Source organism: Galeopterus variegatus, unplaced genomic scaffold (assembly GCF_000696425.1).
Source record: "Galeopterus variegatus unplaced genomic scaffold, G_variegatus-3.0.2 Scaffold16031, whole genome shotgun sequence".
Classification (NCBI taxonomy): Eukaryota; Metazoa; Chordata; class Mammalia; order Dermoptera; family Cynocephalidae; genus Galeopterus; species Galeopterus variegatus.
In genome coordinates, this window is record NW_007742142.1 from 4,346 (window position 1) to 22,715 (window position 18,370).

The 18,370-nt window shown below is 42.2% G+C and overlaps 1 long non-coding RNA gene and 1 pseudogene across 1 annotated transcript in view; one reads left to right on the top strand and one right to left on the bottom strand.

The window, feature by feature from the left end:
* LOC103582384 overlaps positions 1 to 6,166 on the bottom strand; it is a 10,497-nt gene extending 4,331 nt beyond the window's left edge. The window contains exons 1-2 of the long non-coding RNA XR_549748.1: positions 5,761 to 6,166; positions 4,771 to 4,822 (exon numbers count right to left, since the gene is read on the bottom strand). This is a non-coding gene — a long non-coding RNA (uncharacterized LOC103582384). The remainder of the gene's footprint in view (positions 1 to 4,770; positions 4,823 to 5,760) is intronic.
* Positions 6,167 to 12,833: 6,667 nt separating this feature from the next.
* Positions 12,834 to 14,198, top strand: LOC103582385 (annotated as a pseudogene).
* The last annotated feature ends 4,172 nt before the right edge of the window (positions 14,199 to 18,370 follow it).

Genomic DNA, 18,370 nt, shown 5'->3' on the forward strand with positions numbered 1-18,370 from the left:
GACAACACCAAGTCAAGGGTTAAGATCCCCTTACCGGTCATCTTTAAAAAAAAAAAAGAAACCATCCTTGGAATTCCAACTCTGCCACTTATTCAGTCTGTGACTCTGGACAAGTATTTGACTTTTCTGAAATTCAGTTATCTTATAAAATAGTGGGTAATAATGTGTTAAATAAAAATAAGGCATTTAACAAAGTGCCTAGCATGCAGTAGGTGCCCAATAAGTATTCATTTCTTTCCTGTTTTATTCATGACACACGCTGATGATGTAAAGAATATTTCAAGAGAAATATTTAAGATATTTAATTTTAAAATATATAAAATTTAAAATATTTTAAAAGGCTCCCATTTAGGCTCAATGGAGTCTATAAATGACTTTTACAACTTCTTATGGAGCTATATTCAGTTCAAAATAAAAAGTTGAAAAGAAAAAATTGCTAGATAAATGAGTCAGGTGTGAAAGCTTCACTTCGTTGGTTCCTCCTGGTTAAGTTACTTATTTTTTGTCCTCTAGTTTTCTCACCTGAAATGGAAAAGCCCAGTTCCTTGAGCTATTAGAGAACTTGTTTCATGGATTAACGACTGTGGTTCTCCTTGTAGGGAGAATAGTTATAGATTGAATATTGTTTCCTTAAAAGTAACTTAATCAAGAAAAAGGTGTAAGTTAAAAATTTAGTACTGGTAGATGTTTCTTGTGAAATAAATGTATTTGTAATTTTAATATGTACAAGTAATAGGGCTGGCCGGTTAGGTTGTGCTGCTGCTAACACCATGTTCCAGTTGAGGTAAGGTCCCCTTAATGGCCAGCCACCAAAAAAAGAAAAAAAAAATGTACAAGTAATAAAAACCAAGTCCTGATTCATACAGTTCTCCACCTTCATTATGCTCAATGTACATTAGAAAAAAACAATGAACCCGTATAGCCACACAGGCCTGTGTTCAAAATTTCACTGGCTTCACACCACCTTAGAGACTAGTAATACTCAGGGTCGAGATTTCTGACCCTCACTTAATCCTCACAGAGATTTTTGTGAAGCAAAACTTGAGGGAAAGCAATGAGAAAATAAATTGTCTCATGACAAATGACCCCAAATTTAATGGCTTAAAATAACACCCATTTACTATTTTTCATGACTCTGAGGGTTGGCTGGGTGGTCTGAGGAATTCCTTACAGGTAGAATTTCTTAGAGCAGCCTTACAATGGGGAGAAGGTGGAAGCCACAGAAGCATTTGAGGCTTCGGCTCAGGGACTTAAGCCATGTCATTTTTGCCACAGTTTTTTGGCCACGAATCCAATTCAGACTCATGGATGTGGAAGAGAGAGTGCCTTTGCATGGGAGGGTTGTTGCAAGGCCACATTGTAAAGAGGTGTGCCTACTGGGATGGGAGGCGTTTGTGTTCATTCAGCAATCTGCAGTATCAACTTTGTTTAAGGAAGCTGAAGAAGATGTATATCTATCAGCTTGCCTAGCACTTTCTTAGAGGCACTCTCCTAATTTTAACATCCCTCCCTTCTTTCCTTTAAGAATCACTCAAAGTTCATTGTGAAGGTGCAGAAAAGCCCTAAAGGAGCTCAGGCTTGGTGTCAATGTTTATAGATGTTTGTAACTGACACTTTTAAAGGGCACCCTCAGCTGCCTGAAGCTACCAATGTAGGCTGGTGTAACAACCTTTTGTGACAAGATGCCCAGTTAAATTTGAATTTTAGACAAGCAACAATATTTTTTTTTTTTTAGTATAAGTGTGTCTTTCCTGTTAACAGTACAATTTGGCATGTATTCTACTAGAACTTTCCTGTGAATATTACAACCTACACATATAAATTTTTAAAAATGGAATATTTACTTTTACTACTTGCTATTTTTCCCTTTCCCTGTCTGTACATTTAGACCTAAAACTTTTTTTTAAAGCAGCATATAGATTTAAAACATTTTTTAAAGCATTTATTAAATAACACCATAGATTATTTACTTAAACATCTACTGATGGCTGTTTAGAATATTAACAATTTATCATTGTTACAAAGAGAGCTACAACATATATTCTTTTTTTTTCTTTTTGTCTTTTTTACTGACCGGCAACGGGATCGCAACCCTCGGTGTTGCGCCCACACCACGCTCAGCCAGTGAGCGGGAACCGGTCTCCACATGGGATCCGAACCCATGGTGGGAGCGCCGCCGCGCTCCCAAGCGGTGCACCCTCCAGTGCGCCACCGGGCCGGCCCAACAACATATATTCTTACACAAATATCTAAAAGGTAAAAAGTTTATAGGATCTGAAGAGAAAGCAGAGTATATATTCTTACACACATTTCTGTGTTTCTGAAGTCCTAGGACTGGAGTTGTGATGAAAAAAGACATGCCTTGAATCCAGATTGCTAAAATGCCTTTAAAAAGGGTATCATTTTAAACTCCCACAAAAAGTATTTGAGGGTTACTATTTCTCCATCTTGCCAACCATGAATATTTTAATCTTTGCTTATATAACAGGAGAAATTATCTGTTTTCACAGCAAACAGACAAACAAATTTGGAACATACTCTTGCAGAAGCCAGGAATAAGAGAAAAAATTATTCAGCAAGCAAAAGAAAATACATTGCTTCCTTTCAGAAGAAAATTTGATTTGCGGGAGTTTAGGAGAATGAATGGATGGTATTCAAACATAACACTTTGGGTTTGAATAGGAAGGTCTGAAAACAGAAATGGTTACACAGGAATGGAATGGAAGAACTGAATTTCATCACCATTATAGGCAATGCACCTTCACCCGACTTCTCAAATTAGTAACCCACACCTTTACACTCTCCCCACTCATGGAACGCCATGTGGGCTTATCACTGTTTCCATGACCCCTTTCAGAACACCACTGCATTTATTCATTTCCTTTATGCTTCTGAAGGGAAACTAGTGGTGATCAAAAGTGAAGACCACGAGCAAAAGATGATAATATACCATGATGGGCTGGGCAAGAGGTTTCCCAGGTGCTTTTTTATCTTGGTACAAAGAAATAGAGCTATTTGTCATTTTTTCCCCTGGCTATCCAGAGAGGCTGGGAAGTATTACTGTGCAAAACCCCCAACAACACTTACCCCCATGCAAAAGCAAAAACCAAAAGCGAATCCAAGCCCAAAACAACTTTCTTCTGGAGTAGCGTGTATATTAGAAACTACCGGGCCGGCCCATGGCTCACTTGGGAGAGTGTGGTGCTGATAACACCAAGGCCCCGGGTTCGGATCCCATACAGGGATGGTCGGTTAGCTCACTGGCTGAGCATGGTGCTGACAACATCAAGTCGAGGGTTAAGATCCCCTTACCGGTCATCTTTTAAAAAAAAAAAAAAAAAAGGAAACTACCCATTAGTGGCTGTATTTGTCCATTTCTGCTGCTTGTAACACAATACCTGGAAGTGGGTGATTTGTAAGAAAATGAAATTTATTTCTTACAGTTTCAGAGGCTGGGGAGTCTAAAGTCCAGGGAACACATCTGATGAGAGTCTTCTTTGATGGCAGCTTTACAGCAACACAGTGGTCTCACATGGCAGAAAATGGTGGAGCAGAGAAAGACCTTCACTCTCCTTTTAAAGCCCTCAGAACCACGCCTATGAACCAGGGCATGGTTCTTAATCTAATCACCTCTTCAAGGCCCCACCTTTCACTTATCATAATAGGATTTCCCACCCTCAACAGTTACAGTGGGGATTAAGCTTCAATGACTTTGGGGGGCCATTCAATCCACTGTAGTGACCTTCAATTATTGGGACTGATTCAGATCTTCACACATTAAAAAAATAAAATTGTCACACCTATTTTTCTCAGCTGAAAAATCAGCTGTTCACCCCATTTCGAAATCATTAGGTTGGTCTTGTAAGATAGAGCAGGATCTTTTTTTTCTCTTTTTCTCTGCCACAACAGTATCTTAAAACCATGTTAGACTAGGACTCAAGCATTTACAATGTCCAGATGGCCCACTAGAAGGCTTGAAAATCTAGAAAACCAGGGTAAAATTGGAAGGTCAGAAAAAAGAGAAGAAAAAACAGGAGAAGGAAGTGATGGGGGGGCGGGTGGCAATGAATGGGAAAATAAAATACTGTTTGTGTTGATGAGAGTTACCAATGGTTCCCCAGGTACATTTTCATGTTTAATTGTTCATCCTCCTACAAACTCAAGCTCCTTGAAGACTGGACAATGTCTTATTCATCATTGTTTTCCTGGTGCCCAGCATGATCTCTGACAAACAGTCTGTGCTCAGGAAATACTTGTTGGCCTGAATCAGACCATACTTGACTACAAATGAACATTCTAAAATTTAAATTTCATAGCTAGCCCTGGGCATAGGTATAGTTGTGGCCAGAAGACTTTTATAGGCAATGTTCAATTGATTCAGGGGCTTGTGAAAGATACAGACTCCTGGGCCCCATCCCAGAAATCCTGATACAAGAAATCTGGGTGGGGTGGGTGGAGTCTGGGAATCAACAAATGCCTCAGGGGTTTCTGGTACAGCTTGGGAACTAAAGACAGCTTGTAAATTAGCAGATCAGCCTTAAGCATCTGGAATTACCCTGGTATTTTAGGTTCTAAGTGCCTTGAATCTTGATCTGAAAAGAATATACAAACATCCCAACATGTAAATTGACCAAAGAAATAAACTAGAAGATCATAGTCATAGTGCACCATGTCTAGTCTTCTTCGTGGGTCTGCAGATTTCTGAGCAATCTCAGTCCGGAGCACTGAGAGACCTAGCAGGGAAGATGTATGTTGGACACAAATACTTACTTGCCTTAGAAGAGCTTCTGCACCTGTTCACTGTTTATAGATTATTAACTCTCTGAAGGACGTGTCAGGAGAGGAAAGATTAAATGTGTTAATAGAAAAACAATAAAATATGCATAAACATATGAGAGTTTCCAATTTTCTAATAAACAAAAAAATGCTCATGAAAACCACTTTGAGAAATTTGAAAAAAACAAAACCAAACCCTGTTAACCGTGTCTGCAAATGTGAGCTCATGGGGCAAAAATTCAAAATAGACTAAACGGGTAGGTGCCCCTAATTTTAATCAGTTGTCAGAGATGAGTGCCCAGCATTGTTAATTACAACACCTGTAATAACCTGAGCATCAGCTTGCCCATGTGCTTTGTGTCACTTCTGCCAACATACTGGGATCCACCCCAAATCAATGACCACAGCCTTAATCAAGATTACCCAGCCAGAGAAACCCACCGAAAATAACAGAAATAACAAAAGCATTTGAATGGCACTTTACACATAAAACACATTATATTGTGAAAGAGGCAGACTCCTGGACCCCATCCCAGAAATCCTTTGTTGAGTACAACATCGTGAGAGAGGTAGGGTTTTTTTTTTTCACTATTATTTCCACGGCATGGATCAGTAAACCGAGGCCCACAGAGTCACTTGATATGTCCAGTAACTCACAGATAGTCAAAGCAGTGCTATTAGCTTAAGTCTCAGGCTTCTGCACCCCACCGCACTGAAGCTTCAAGAACAATACCACACCATAAAATGTCTGTGATGACTATGAACATCCCATTTGACCCTCGCTACCCTTGATTTAAGTAAGGTTAGAGTCACCTTCCTTTCTACACAGGTGGCAACTGAGCCAAAAGGTATTGTGACAAATCCACACGGCTGGGCTGTAAAAGTCAGTGTGTGGAGGTGGAGCCCAGATTTTCTGACTCCACATTCAAAAGCTCAGACCAGGCTTTGGTAGCAAGGCCTGCCATTCAAGGATGAAAACCTTACCTGCGGCGGAGAGTTCACAGGTAGGCTCAGGCTGCTCAGGGCCAGCGGCCACCGGCCTTAGGGGATTCACCAGATCTGAGCCCAGGGCCCTAGGTGGCTGGGGATGGGTCAGGCACACGGGTATCTGCTAGGATCTAGAATAGCTAGGATTGACGACATATCGCTTTCAAGTCCTCTGGTCTCCTCCCGAAGATGATTATCACACTTTGGGCTGTAGGGCACTCTACCCGAGGGCAGAGCCCGCAGCCCCTGTTCTAGGAGCCGCAAAGGGGCCAGAGCGGAAACCTAACGGGGGTCGGAGGTGCAGCTCGGGGCGGTGGGGAACACCCGGGAGAGGAGGCAGCTCGGTGCTTTCGCTCCGGGCTGGCGGGAGAGGAGTCCGGAGTGGCCTGAACCGAGAGCCGGGAGCAGGAAGGGCGCCCTGCTGAGCGGCTGGCGGGCGGGGACCGGAACGAGCCCGCGGGGGCGGCGCTCGCAGGCGGCAGGAGCGGTGTCCCCGCCGCCGTCTGCGCCCGTGCGCGCCGGAGCCCGGGAGCGATGCGGGTGCTGGTCAAGGTAAGCGCCGCCCGCCGGCAGGGAGCTCACGGGGTCACCGAGAGGAGTGCAGGTCCGGGCCGTGCCTCGACCTCCCGCGAGGCGGCCAGACCTCAGACTGGCCACCACTTACCTACTGTGGTTGGACCTGCACGCACTGTGCATGAGCAATAAGCGCCATGGGTCGAGCACGCTGCATTTCAGGCATAGCCCGGAATGCTCCACCAACCTCAGCTCGTCTCAGCCGCGTCGGGTTGATAAGAGCAGGTTCCCTGGAGCCCCGTAGGCTGCATTAGCATCTCAGCTCCTCCGCTAGCAAGTTACTTAACCTCTGTGCTTTGGCTTCCTCATCTGGAAAATGGGCTACTGCTATTTCTAATGTGAAGATTAAATGAGATGCTACATGCCATATGCACTTAGAATAATGCCTAACGTGTGTAGCAGGTTGTGAGAGTGCAATTCTTAACTACTTCGGACTGGCATTAATCCCACGTAAGGCCTAAGTAACTCCTCCCACCGGTTGACGGGTGAGGAAAATGAAGCTGAGGGAGAAAAGTAGAGTTGAGATTTGAACCCAGGTCCCTGCTTTAAAACGCTGAGGACGTGGATGTTCCAGCCATACACGTGGGTGTGATCATTTGTTCTGGGAAGAGGGTGGATCACCCTTCACTGCCAAAGTGGGAAACAGGTTCTTCAGTTTCTTTTCTTCTGTATACAAATTTCGATGTTTCATTTTGTCATTTCCTTTGGATTCTTCCACGACTGATAAAGCATTATGTATTTTAACTAGACTGGCATCTGGGCTTGACTGTAAGAGTCCGCGTTTCCCACCAGGGGTTGTAACCATCTGGATTGGACTCAGCATGAGCTTCCTTTTGGGGGGCCCAAATCGGGGACTAGTACCCTTTGGTAAAGTTGTCTGGGTAGACAAGGGCATGAATAGCATTTGAGTTAATTGTACCCCAGAGAACCACGTAATATATTGGCAATTTGCCACAAATTTTGGTCTTATCTTTTCCATTTACAATTCTCTATCATAGCTAAAAGTTTTTGGCAGAACACCTATGCCAAAACTATCAAGCATTTGGTAAATACTGCAACCTGATATATGTCATCTCTCTCTCTTTTCAGGAGAAGTAATCATATTCATCTCTTTAGCTAGTTGCTATTTATTGTTGTCTCTAAGTAATGGTTATAATTGCTTCTTCTTGATTTTTCAGGTTTAATCATCATGCATTAACTTCCCAGCACAGAATGTGTGGATTTAACTAACTTTTGCTTTCTTGCCAGTACCACTCACACACATTTTCTTCCATTTATTTTCTGAATATAGTTATTTCATGATTTTTGGTTAGGTCAATGTTTACTTAGGTCACCATTATTATGCCTCTCTGTATGCTATTAAGAGCTGAGTTATGTAGTATGCTAATGATTACTTTTCCTTTCTTACTTTATTTTTCCCCAGAGTTGTCTTTCTGTGTGTGTTTGCAAAATTTTCTATGGAGTTTTCCCCAATTTAACCACAAGTTCTTTGCCAATTGTCTAAATCTTCTCTTGAGGTTTTCCAATGCAACAGCTATTTTAATCAGTTTTATTTCTAATACAGCTTTCTAACATGCTTTGCCAGTCCATACTGGTTGCCTTCGATGTTTGATGCACAGCTGTTACTTTGGGGTCTCTCTTTACCATCATCATGGGGATTCCCTTTGCCTCTGTTATGCTGGATCCTGTTTCCTATATCCCCTGCCTTAGTCTTTCATGATTTTTTCCATCATTTTGGTGAAGCACATTCTTCAGCAGCTTTCTGAGAAAAAGTATATGTAGGGTAAATTAAATTTATGTATTCTTATAGAAAATTATCCTTACAGATGTCTTTCTCCTTAAAAATTTTTCACTAACAGTGCAAAAGTAGTTTTATGTTGTGAATAATTCAAATGTAACAAATAGAAATTCAAACAGAAAGTTCCTTTTCTATCTCTTACCCACTCCCCCGCCCATCCAGAGGTAACCAAACCATTGGAGTCGGAGCATATTATTTAGGTGTATTTTTATATACATGTATTTATTATTCTGATGAGTGCATTTGTTTTTACATAAATAGAACCATGTTGTATATATTGATCTGTAAGCTGATTCACCTAACAGTAGTTACTGGAGATTTTTCCATGTCAGTACACATCGATGCTTTCTTGAACAGTATATTCAGATGAGCTGAAGTAATCAACATCATACATAGGGCACTTTCTCCTTATGACCAGTCATTGTTCTAGATTCATTCAGACAACAAATACTTACTGATTACCAACTATGTGCTGAGTGCCCTTCCACACCTGGGGACATACAGTGAACAAAACTTTTATTTTTGAGGTAGAGAGGGATGGTTAGACGTTTCTTGATGGAATTGAGCTTAGCCTCAGCTTTGTTAACTTGTTTTTCCTTTCCTAGAGTAGAAACATCATACAGTCAAGTCTCTCTCTTTCTTGGTATAAACTCGTAACCATTAAAAATTGAGCTCCGTACCTTCTGTGCCACAAGACCAACAGAACCATACTGTAGATTTTCTGAATGGATAAACAAAATGTGGCATATACATACATACAATGAAATATTATTCAGCCTCAAAAAGGAAGAAAATTCTGACACATGCAGCCACATGGTTGGACTTTTGAGGACATTATGCTAAGTGAAATAAGCTAATCACAAAAAGACAAATGATTCCACTTATGAGGTATCTAAAGAAATCAAATTCATAGAAACAATAGTAGAATGATGGTTTCCAGGGCTAGGGAAAGGGAAAAGGGGAGTTGTTTAATGAATATAGAATTTCAGTTTTAGGGGCCGGCCCGTGGCTCACTCGGTAGAGTGTGGTGCTGATAACACCAAGGCCGCGGGTTCGGATCCTATATAGGGATGGCCGGTTCGCTCACTGGCAGAGCGTGGTGCTGACAACACCAAGCCAAGGGTTGAGACCCCCTTACCGGTCATCTTTTAAAAAAAAAAAAAAAAAGAAAAAGAATTTCAGTTTTGCAAGATGATAAAGTTCTGGATATTGACTACACAATAATGTGAATATACTTCATGATACTGAACTGCACACTTAAAAATGGTTAGAATAGGAAACTTTATCTGTACTTTATCACAATTAAAAACAAGGAAAGAAAGAGATGCTCACATAAACTCCTTTGTAGTGTGATTTGTTCTATGCTTTGAATGTGGTGGCTGAATCTGCTTTCAGCTGGGGGTGGCTTTTGTCTGGAATCCACAGCTTTTCCAGGATGTGGGGAGAGGGTGACAGTGGACTACCCCTGGACACTTTCTTCTGAAAGACTTGGCATCAGAGCACGTACCACGTTGTTGGGGGCAGCTCGACACTGCTTCCCCTTTCTCTTTATGAGTGTTGTATTTCCATATCACTGGGGAAGAGGTTCCTTAGTTATTTATAGTACAGATAAATCTGGAGACTTTCAGAGTGCTACAGCCAGTTACGCAATTGCGAGCAGTGAGAAGTTTTGTTTGCTTTAGAGACTGGATTCTTTCTGAAGGTTTGTAAGCAGTTCCCTCTGTGAGAGCCTCCTGGTTTATTTCGATTGGAAGTGAAGGGTTACTCAGGAGCACAGACAGGTGCCTTCCCAGCCACAGTTGCCCTGCAGTTTCCTTGGTGACCTCTGGTTTCCAGCCCCAGCCTAATGCAGAGTAGTCCTCTGCCTCTAGCTATGGTCTCAAAACCATCCAGAACCAGATGGAACTCCAATATCCTGGGATTCTGACTGTGCTGTGTGTTTAGATTGGTCAGATTAACCTGATGAGTTTGGTTGTTCTTTATTCTTCCATTTCTCTCTAAACTGTGTGGCCATCATATGGCATTTCCTTCTAACACGTATTTTATTTGTAAATAACCACGGGTAACCTAAATTCTCTCCTTACCTGACCTATTGTGGACTAGGAGCTTCTTATAAATGGTCTTTTTTGATTTGAGCAGACCCCCTGGCCCAGGGAAGGAAACATCCCAGTTTGTCAGAAACTTGTGCTTTCCGTGGCAGATATGTTAGGTGACCTTGGAGAAAACACACTGCCTCTTGGGATTTTCCTCTGTACTGCATACAAATTTAACATTGTCTTCATCCTCCCTAGTAGAGTTAGATCTTCTACTCTCATCCTCAAGGAAGGTTAGATCTAGGCAAAACCTTCTGCTTGTGGTCAAAAGATCATAGAGTCTGAAAATCACATGCGTGTTTCCTTTCTCACTTCTTTCTTTCAGTTGGGGCTGAAAAAGAATCAGGGTATGGGGTTGAGAAACTGTCTGGAAATATTAGCAGGGAGGTGAAAAGAAAGGAACCAAGAGTCATAAAATGTAGTTTTACTGCTGGCTGTATGCCCTTCTGGCCTCATGAACGTTGCTCAGTTTATCTGTAAAGCAAATAGCCATCATTTATTGACCACCCTTTTCTAAGAGCAGTGACTCTGCTTTGAGTCCAAATCTTTTGCGAATCTGATGAAAGCTGTAGATGAGGGATGCCAGAACTGAAGTGGAGTCCCTGCCTGGTGGAGACCAGGGTGGAGTGGCCAGCGTATGCCCTGTGTCGCTGCAGGCCCCAGCCCTAGTCTGGTGCTGCCAGCTTCTGTTTCTTCCTTCCTTTTTTTACTTGTTAAAGAAAATGTGGATATACAGATTCTTTCTTGAATATGAAGTTTCTTGGTTTTTACATTTTGCTGATTGGTTCAAAAGATTAAAAAAAAAATGTGGGTGGAGCAAAACACCTCCGTGGCCTGCTTTCTGCCTGTGGGCTGTTTATTTTTATTTGTATTTTTTGTTTTCTGCGGGGGCTCTTTCTTTTCTTCCTTTCTACTGTACCCTCCTCTTTTAGAAAATTTAAATAGCTTTTTTGAGATACAATTCACATATCGTATAATTCACCCATTTAAAGTGTATACTTCAGTGGCTTTTAGTATATTCACAGAATTGTGCATCCATCACCACAGTCAATTTTGGGAAATTTGTTATCCCCAAAGAAATCCCACTACCCTGTCACCCTTTAGTTCCTCCATCCCCACCACCCTGACAACTGCTAATCTACTTTCTGTCTCTGCAGATTTGCCTGTTCTGGGCTGGCCACTTAGCTCAATTGGTTAGAGTGCAGCCTTGTAACAGGTTTGCCTATTCTGGGCATTTTATATCAATGGGTGCATACACTATATGGTCCTTTGTGACTGACTTCCTTTACTCAGCACAGTGTTTTCAAGGTTCATCCACGTCATAGCAGGTATGAATACTTCATTTTTTTGTATTGCTGAATAATAATCCATTGCATGGATATATCACATCTTATTTGTCCATTAAACAGTTGATGGGTATTTGGGTTGTTTCTACTTTTTGCCTATTATGAATAATGCTGTTATGAACATTTGTGTACATGTTTTTGTGTGGACATGTTTTCATTTCTCTTCAGTAGATACTTAGGAATGGAATTGCTGGGTCATATGGTAACTCTGTGTTTAGTCTTTTGAGGAATTGCCAGATTTTTTCCCCCAAAGTAGCCGTACCATTTTACATTCCTACCAGCTGCGATAGTTCCACTTTCTTCCCATCCTTTGTAGGGTCTGACTCTTTTCTTTGCGGCTGGCTGGTATGGAGATCTGAACCCGTGACCTTGGTGTTATCAACACCATGCTCTGTCGAGTGAGCTAACTGGCCAGCCCCACTGTCTGACTTTTGGATTATAGCCATCCTAATGGGTGTGAAGAGTTCCCTTGTGGTTTGGATTTGCTTTTTCCTAATGATTAATGATGTTGAGCATCTTTTCATGTGCATATTATCTATTTGCGTGTCTTCTTTGGAGAACTGTCTATTCAGATCCTTTGTGTGGCATTTATTTTTGATTTAGCTCTTGAGATTTTCTCCTGAAAAATGTACCTATTCACATCCACACAAAAGTTAGTATACAATTTCTAAGGGCTCATGACCCTCCTGGTATCTCTACGGGTCAGAGGATTTTCACAGAAGGCATGCTATGTAGCAGAGGTTTTTCTGGGCTTTTTTTTTGTTTGTTTAGCAGCTGGACTATTTAGGAGTCAAACCTTGGTGTTATCAGCACCACACTAACCAACTGAGCTAATCAGCTGGCTCTTTCTGGGCATTTTATATGCTTTATCCCACTTATTATCATGTACCAGGGACCTCATGAGATTTGTGCTATGATCAGATATTCAAGAAAGTTATTTGCAAACCCTAAAGCGCTGTACTGCTTCAGGGATTGGTATTAGCATAAGTTCTTCCAGTAAGTGATAGTGAAGTGAATTTGCTAAGGGCAAGTCAGACTGCCTATATATGAATCCCCTTGTCTGTTTTATGAGTTGTGTTTCTTGCGCAAATTACTAAACCTTTTTAAGACTTGGTATGCTCATTCATAAAATGGAAATACTAACTGCACGTAGGTACTCTTGGGCAGATTAAGCAAGTTCATAAAAAAAGTAGATTTTTCACAATGGGTTTGCTGCCAGAACACAGCTGTCATGAAAACCACCACTAAATCAAAGCCAAAATGGGAAAGGAAAAGACTCACATCAACATTGTCATCATTGGACACGTAGATTTTGGTAAGTCCACCACTGCTGGCCATCTGGTCTACAAATGTGGTGGGATTGACAAATGAATCACTGAAAAATTTGAGGAGGAGGCTACCGAGATGGGAAAGGACTCCTTCAAGTATGCCTGGGTCTTGGATGAACTGAAAGCTGAGCATGAATGTGGTATCATCACTGATAATCTCTCTTGTGGAAATTTGAGACCAGCAAGTATTATGTTACTATTGTTGATGCCCCAGGACACAGATTTTATCAAAAACAGGATTATAGGCACATCTCAGGCTGACTGTGCTGTTTTGATTGTTGCTGCTGGTGCTGGTGAATTTGAAGCTGGTATCTTTAAGAAAGGGCAGACCCATGAGCATGCCCTTCTGGCTTACGTACTGGGTGTTAACCCAACTAATTGTTGGGATTAACAAACTGGAGTCCACTGAGCCACCCTTCAGCCAGAAGAAAAATAAGGAAATCAGAATTTACATTAAGAAAATTGTCTACAACCCTGACATAGTAGCATTTGTGCCAATTTCTGGTTGGAATGTTGCTAACATTCTGGAGCCAAATGCTAAGATGCCTTGGCTTAAGGTATGGAAAGTCACTTGTAAAGATGACAATGACAGTGGAACCACAGTGCTTGAAGCTCTGGATTGCATCCTACCACCAACTCTTGTTGGTGTTGTGTCTGCCCCTCTGGGATGTCTACAAAATTGGCGGTATTGGTACTGTCCCTGTTGGCTGGGTGGAGACTGGCATTCTCAAACCCAGCATGGTGGTCACCTTTGCTCCATTACAACTCAAGTAAAGTCTGTTGAAATGCACCATGAAGCTTTGAGTGAAGCTCTTCCTGGGGACAATGTTGGCTTCAATGTTAAGAATGTGTGTTAAAGGTGTTTTGTCATGGCAATGTTGCTGGTGACAGCAAAAATGATCCACCAATGGAAGCAGCTGGCTGCACTGCTCAGGTGATTATCCCGAACCATCCAGGCCAAATCAGTGCTGGTTATACCCCTGTATTGGATTGTCACACAGCTGACATTGCTTGCAAATTTGCCGAGCTGAAGGAAAACATCGATTGCCATACTAGTAAGAGGCTGGAAGGTAGCCCTAATGCTTGAAATCTGATGATGCTGCTGCCATCGTCGATGTGGTCCCTGGCAAGCCCACATGTGTTGAGAGCTTCTCTGACTGTTCTTCTCTGGGTTGTTTTGCTGTTCATGATATGAGACAGACAGTTGCTGTGGGTGTCATCGCAGCAGTGGGCAAGAAGGCTGCTGGGGCTGTCAAGGTCATCAAATCTTGCCCAGAAAGCTCAGAAGGCGAAATGACTATTATCCCTAATCCCTGCCACCCCCGTCTTAATCAGTGGTGAAATAACAGGCTCAGAACTGTTTGTCTCAATTGACCACTTAAGTTTAATAGTAAAAGACTGGTTAACGATAGCATCCTAAAACCTTCAGAAAGGACAGAGAATGCTTTATGGACCTTTGTATTTTGTATGGGTGGCAGTTTTAAATTATTAGTTTTTAAAGTCAGTACATTTTAATAGAAACAACTTGACCAAAGTCTGTCACAGAATTTTGAGACCCATGGAAACAAAGTTTAATGAGGAAAAAAAAAATATATAAATAAATAAATAAATAAATATATATATATATATAAATAAAGTGCTTTGCGTTGTGCAGGTGTGGGCACAGTGAGTGCAGAATAAATTGTGACCCTGCTGTTAATATTATCTTACAGACTAAGTTGGCCTTTGAATATGAAAACATCTTTCTTTCTGGAGAAAGTAGATAAACTCCATTGACGTTTTAAAGGGCCAAGAGGTTTTTTTTTTTTTTTTGTCTTTTTCCGTGTCCGGCAACGGATCGCAACCCTCAGCGTCGCCCCCGCACCGGACCGGGGACCGGCAATGGGACCGCAACCCTCGTGTTGCTCCCGCGCCTCGCTCAGCCAGTGAGCGGGAACCGGTCTGTATGTGGGATCCGAACCCTTGGGCGGGAGCGCCGCTGCACTTCCCAAGCAGCGCACTTATCCAGTGCACCACCGGGCCGGCCCCCCAAGAGGTTTTTATAAATCGAATCTTGTAATTTTCTCAGGAAAGGGAATTTTCTTCTCTGATGAATTTAAGTCCACGGAGTACTTTTTTGGCCTAGATCAGTGTGATATTGTGATGAGATATATTTGGTCTTCACTCCATTTCCTGACACACAACTCCTAAAATCCTCAGAATCTCCAAAGTGGTAAGAACCTTTTCATATCCTAATGGTGGCTGGCAGCCCCTAGGTAGTTTCAGGATCAGGGCTGGTCACAGGAAAGACCAAGGAAGGACTTTCAGTCCCACCTGCCAACCTCCAGGAAGGGGAGAGGGTCTGAAGGTCAGGCTGATCAAGAGTGGCCAATGATTTAATCAGCTGTGCCTATGTGATGAAGCCTCCAGCAAAACCTAAGAACACAGGGTTGGAGAACTTCTGGTGGCTGAACACATGGAGGGTCCTGGAGGGTGGTGCTTCCAGGGTGGGGGGCATGGAAGTGCCCCTCCCCGCCCCCCATACTTTACTCTGTGCCTCTCTTCATCTGTATCCTTTGTAATATCTTTTCTATTTAACTGGCAAATGTAAGGAACTGTTCCTCTGAGTTCTGTGAGCTGCTCAAGCAAACTAGTAGAACCCAAGGAGGGGGTTGCAGGAACCCTGATTTATAGCCCGTCAGTGAGAAGCTCGAGAGGACTGGACTCGTGATTGGCAAATCCCACACATTCGGTCACCGAGGTCTGTCTGTCTTCTGTGTTGCTCGTAGTTGAGTAAGAGTAGAGGAAAGACCATGGGTTTTTTTTCACTCACTCAGTCAGTTAACCATCTCTAAACTTTGTCACCGCTGTTAGTGTCTACTTTTGAGGGATTTTAAAACAAAGCAACCCCCAAACTTTGTCCTTATCATGCCTAGAGAAACTCAGACTTCCAAGCCTTCCAAGTAGGAAGTTTTGCTCTTTGACCCCAAAGTCAAGCAAGTAGATATTGTTGGATTAAACTAGAGAAGAGGGTCCGAAGTCTTAAGGTTTAAAATCTTTCTAAAATTAACTAGTGTTTTCAGGACAACCTTAAGAAAGGCAAGCTAGGAGGAAATCATCAGCTGGCATAAGACTTGCAGATTGGATTTCTATTCAGTCTGAACAGAGAGGTGAGCCCTGGGCTCGTGCTTGGCTTTCTTGGCTTCCTGCAGCCACTGCTCTTTGGAGGGAAACTGCTCTTGAGAAGCAGCTCTTATCTTGGAGAAATTTCTCTCCTTCATCTGTCGACCCCATTCTTCAGCTGGATATTTGTTAAACCCAAGTGCCAGAAATTGCATCTTGCGGGCTGGCACTTGGGTTTAACAAATATCCAGCTGAAGAATGGGGTCGACAGATGAAGGAGAGGAGCTGTTTACCCTGAGAGAGCCCTTTCAGGTCCTGTGCTGTGGGGTTCTTCCTGATGTCAGGTCTCTCCTTCTGGTGTGACTGAAGAGAAGAGGTGGTGTAAGGTCCAGGGGGTGGTGAGCTTCTGAGAGATACTGGAATTCCTGTGTTTTATCAGTTTGGTTCTCTGAGCTACAGACAATGATGGTGTTTTTTAAAATTTCGTCCTCCCTGCCTCCCTCCTTCTTCTCTCCCTCCCTGTCTTTCTTTCTTTCGCCTGGGTTTGCAACTGGAGGTGGCTAAAGTAAAATGTTCTCTTTATAATACAATCACAAAATTGTATGGCCATCTGAGTGGCACATTCTTTAAACAAAAAGACAAGCTGCTTTTCTTTTGTTTGATCCCGCTTTTATAACTGCCTTTTTGGGTCATATCACGGTCTCTTCCTCATGGACAGAATACAGAAGAATAATTTATAATATCTCATAATATCAGAAGAAATTAAATACAGAAGAAACATCTTAATAGTCAAAACCCAGTGAAAATGGAAAGCTGTTCCGTGGTATGGCTCCTCAGTGACTCAGAGCAAGGCGTTGTGTTGTAGCTACGCTCCCCTTTCCTTCCTGAATTGCGTTGAAAGCAGTCTCTAAACAACGTTGGAACTTGAATATCAGGTGTAACAGCAAGAAACAGATGTAGGAAGCTTTAGAATAGCAAATGACATTCCATATCTGCCAACCTCTGTTACAGGATTCTTGGTATCCCACTGTCAACTTCCTGGACCACCCTCATTCTATTAAAACATCTTTTTCCTCCTAGAATTCTAGGGAAATAAGTTATTCTGGATGTGATCTTTTTTTTTTTTTCCTGAATAAAAAACTGGTTTGAAATCTACCCTAAGGGCCGGCCCGTGGCTCACTCGGGAGAGTGCGGTGCTGATAACAACAAGGTCACGGGTTCGGATCCCATATAGGGATGGCCGGTTAGCTGACTTGGGAGAGCGTCGTGCTGACAACACCAAGTCAAGGGTTAAGATCCCCTTACTGGTCATCTTTAAAAAAAAAAAAAAAAGAAACCTAGCTTAATTCTTTAATTTACGTAATGGTAAAAATCTTAAAGATTTTAAAGACCTTTTAAATTAACATCTCAAAGATTTTTCTGTTAAATTAAGTTAAAAGTTTTAAAGATTAAGATAAAAGTCTTAAGATAAATATTTAGGGTGGGAGCATCCTTTACTGATAATTGGTGGAAATCTCTTGGAAAAGAATCTCCCAAAATTGCAACCTGTGGAAACAAGTCTGTGATACCCTCAGAGAAAATCCTCGATCAGACATATTTAGAGAACAATGTGTGGTTTATGTCTCCTGGAGAGTGGTAATGCTTGTATTTAGAGTGTAGTGGGTCTACATAGGTCCTGACAGCACAGTGCACCGAAAGCTCAGACAGCACATGCAAGGAGATCCTGATTCAGACTCGAGAGTTTCTAGAAAGTTTTTCCAGAAGACATGATGTCTAAGTTGGAGGAAAAAGGAGGGGATGGAGAGTATCCTAGGCAGAGAGAACAGTGTAGAGACAACGTCAGAAGGCGAATTCAGAGAATGAAAAGTTGTTCAGTATATGTAGAATGTAAAGATTGAAGTAGGGAGAGGCTAGAGATAAGGGCAGAAAGGCGGCACCCAAGACGTGGCAGGCAGTGGACTCTGAACCTGTGAAGGATCTTTAGACTTTATCTTGAAGACATTGGGGAACAATTGGAAGGTTCTAGGTGAGAATGATTGTTCACTTATTCACTTTAAGAAGATTCTAGGCTTTATTGCAGAAGATGAATGGAAGAAGAGAAAACTGAAGGCATAAAGCCTTGGGAGGCAGTCTCGGCGTGAGTTTATGGTGTCTTTACCTAGAGTAGTGGCAATTTATAGATGTAAAGAGGTGGGTGGCTGCAAGAGGTAGTTAAGAGATGGACTCCATAGGCCTGGGTGGTTGACTGAATGAGAAGTGAGGATGGGGAGGAATGAAGAATGATGCCCAGGTTTCTAACTTTGACACCTGGGTATACTGGGGAGACCCTAGGGAATAGAAAGGGTAGGGTGGGTGGGTGGGGGCAGG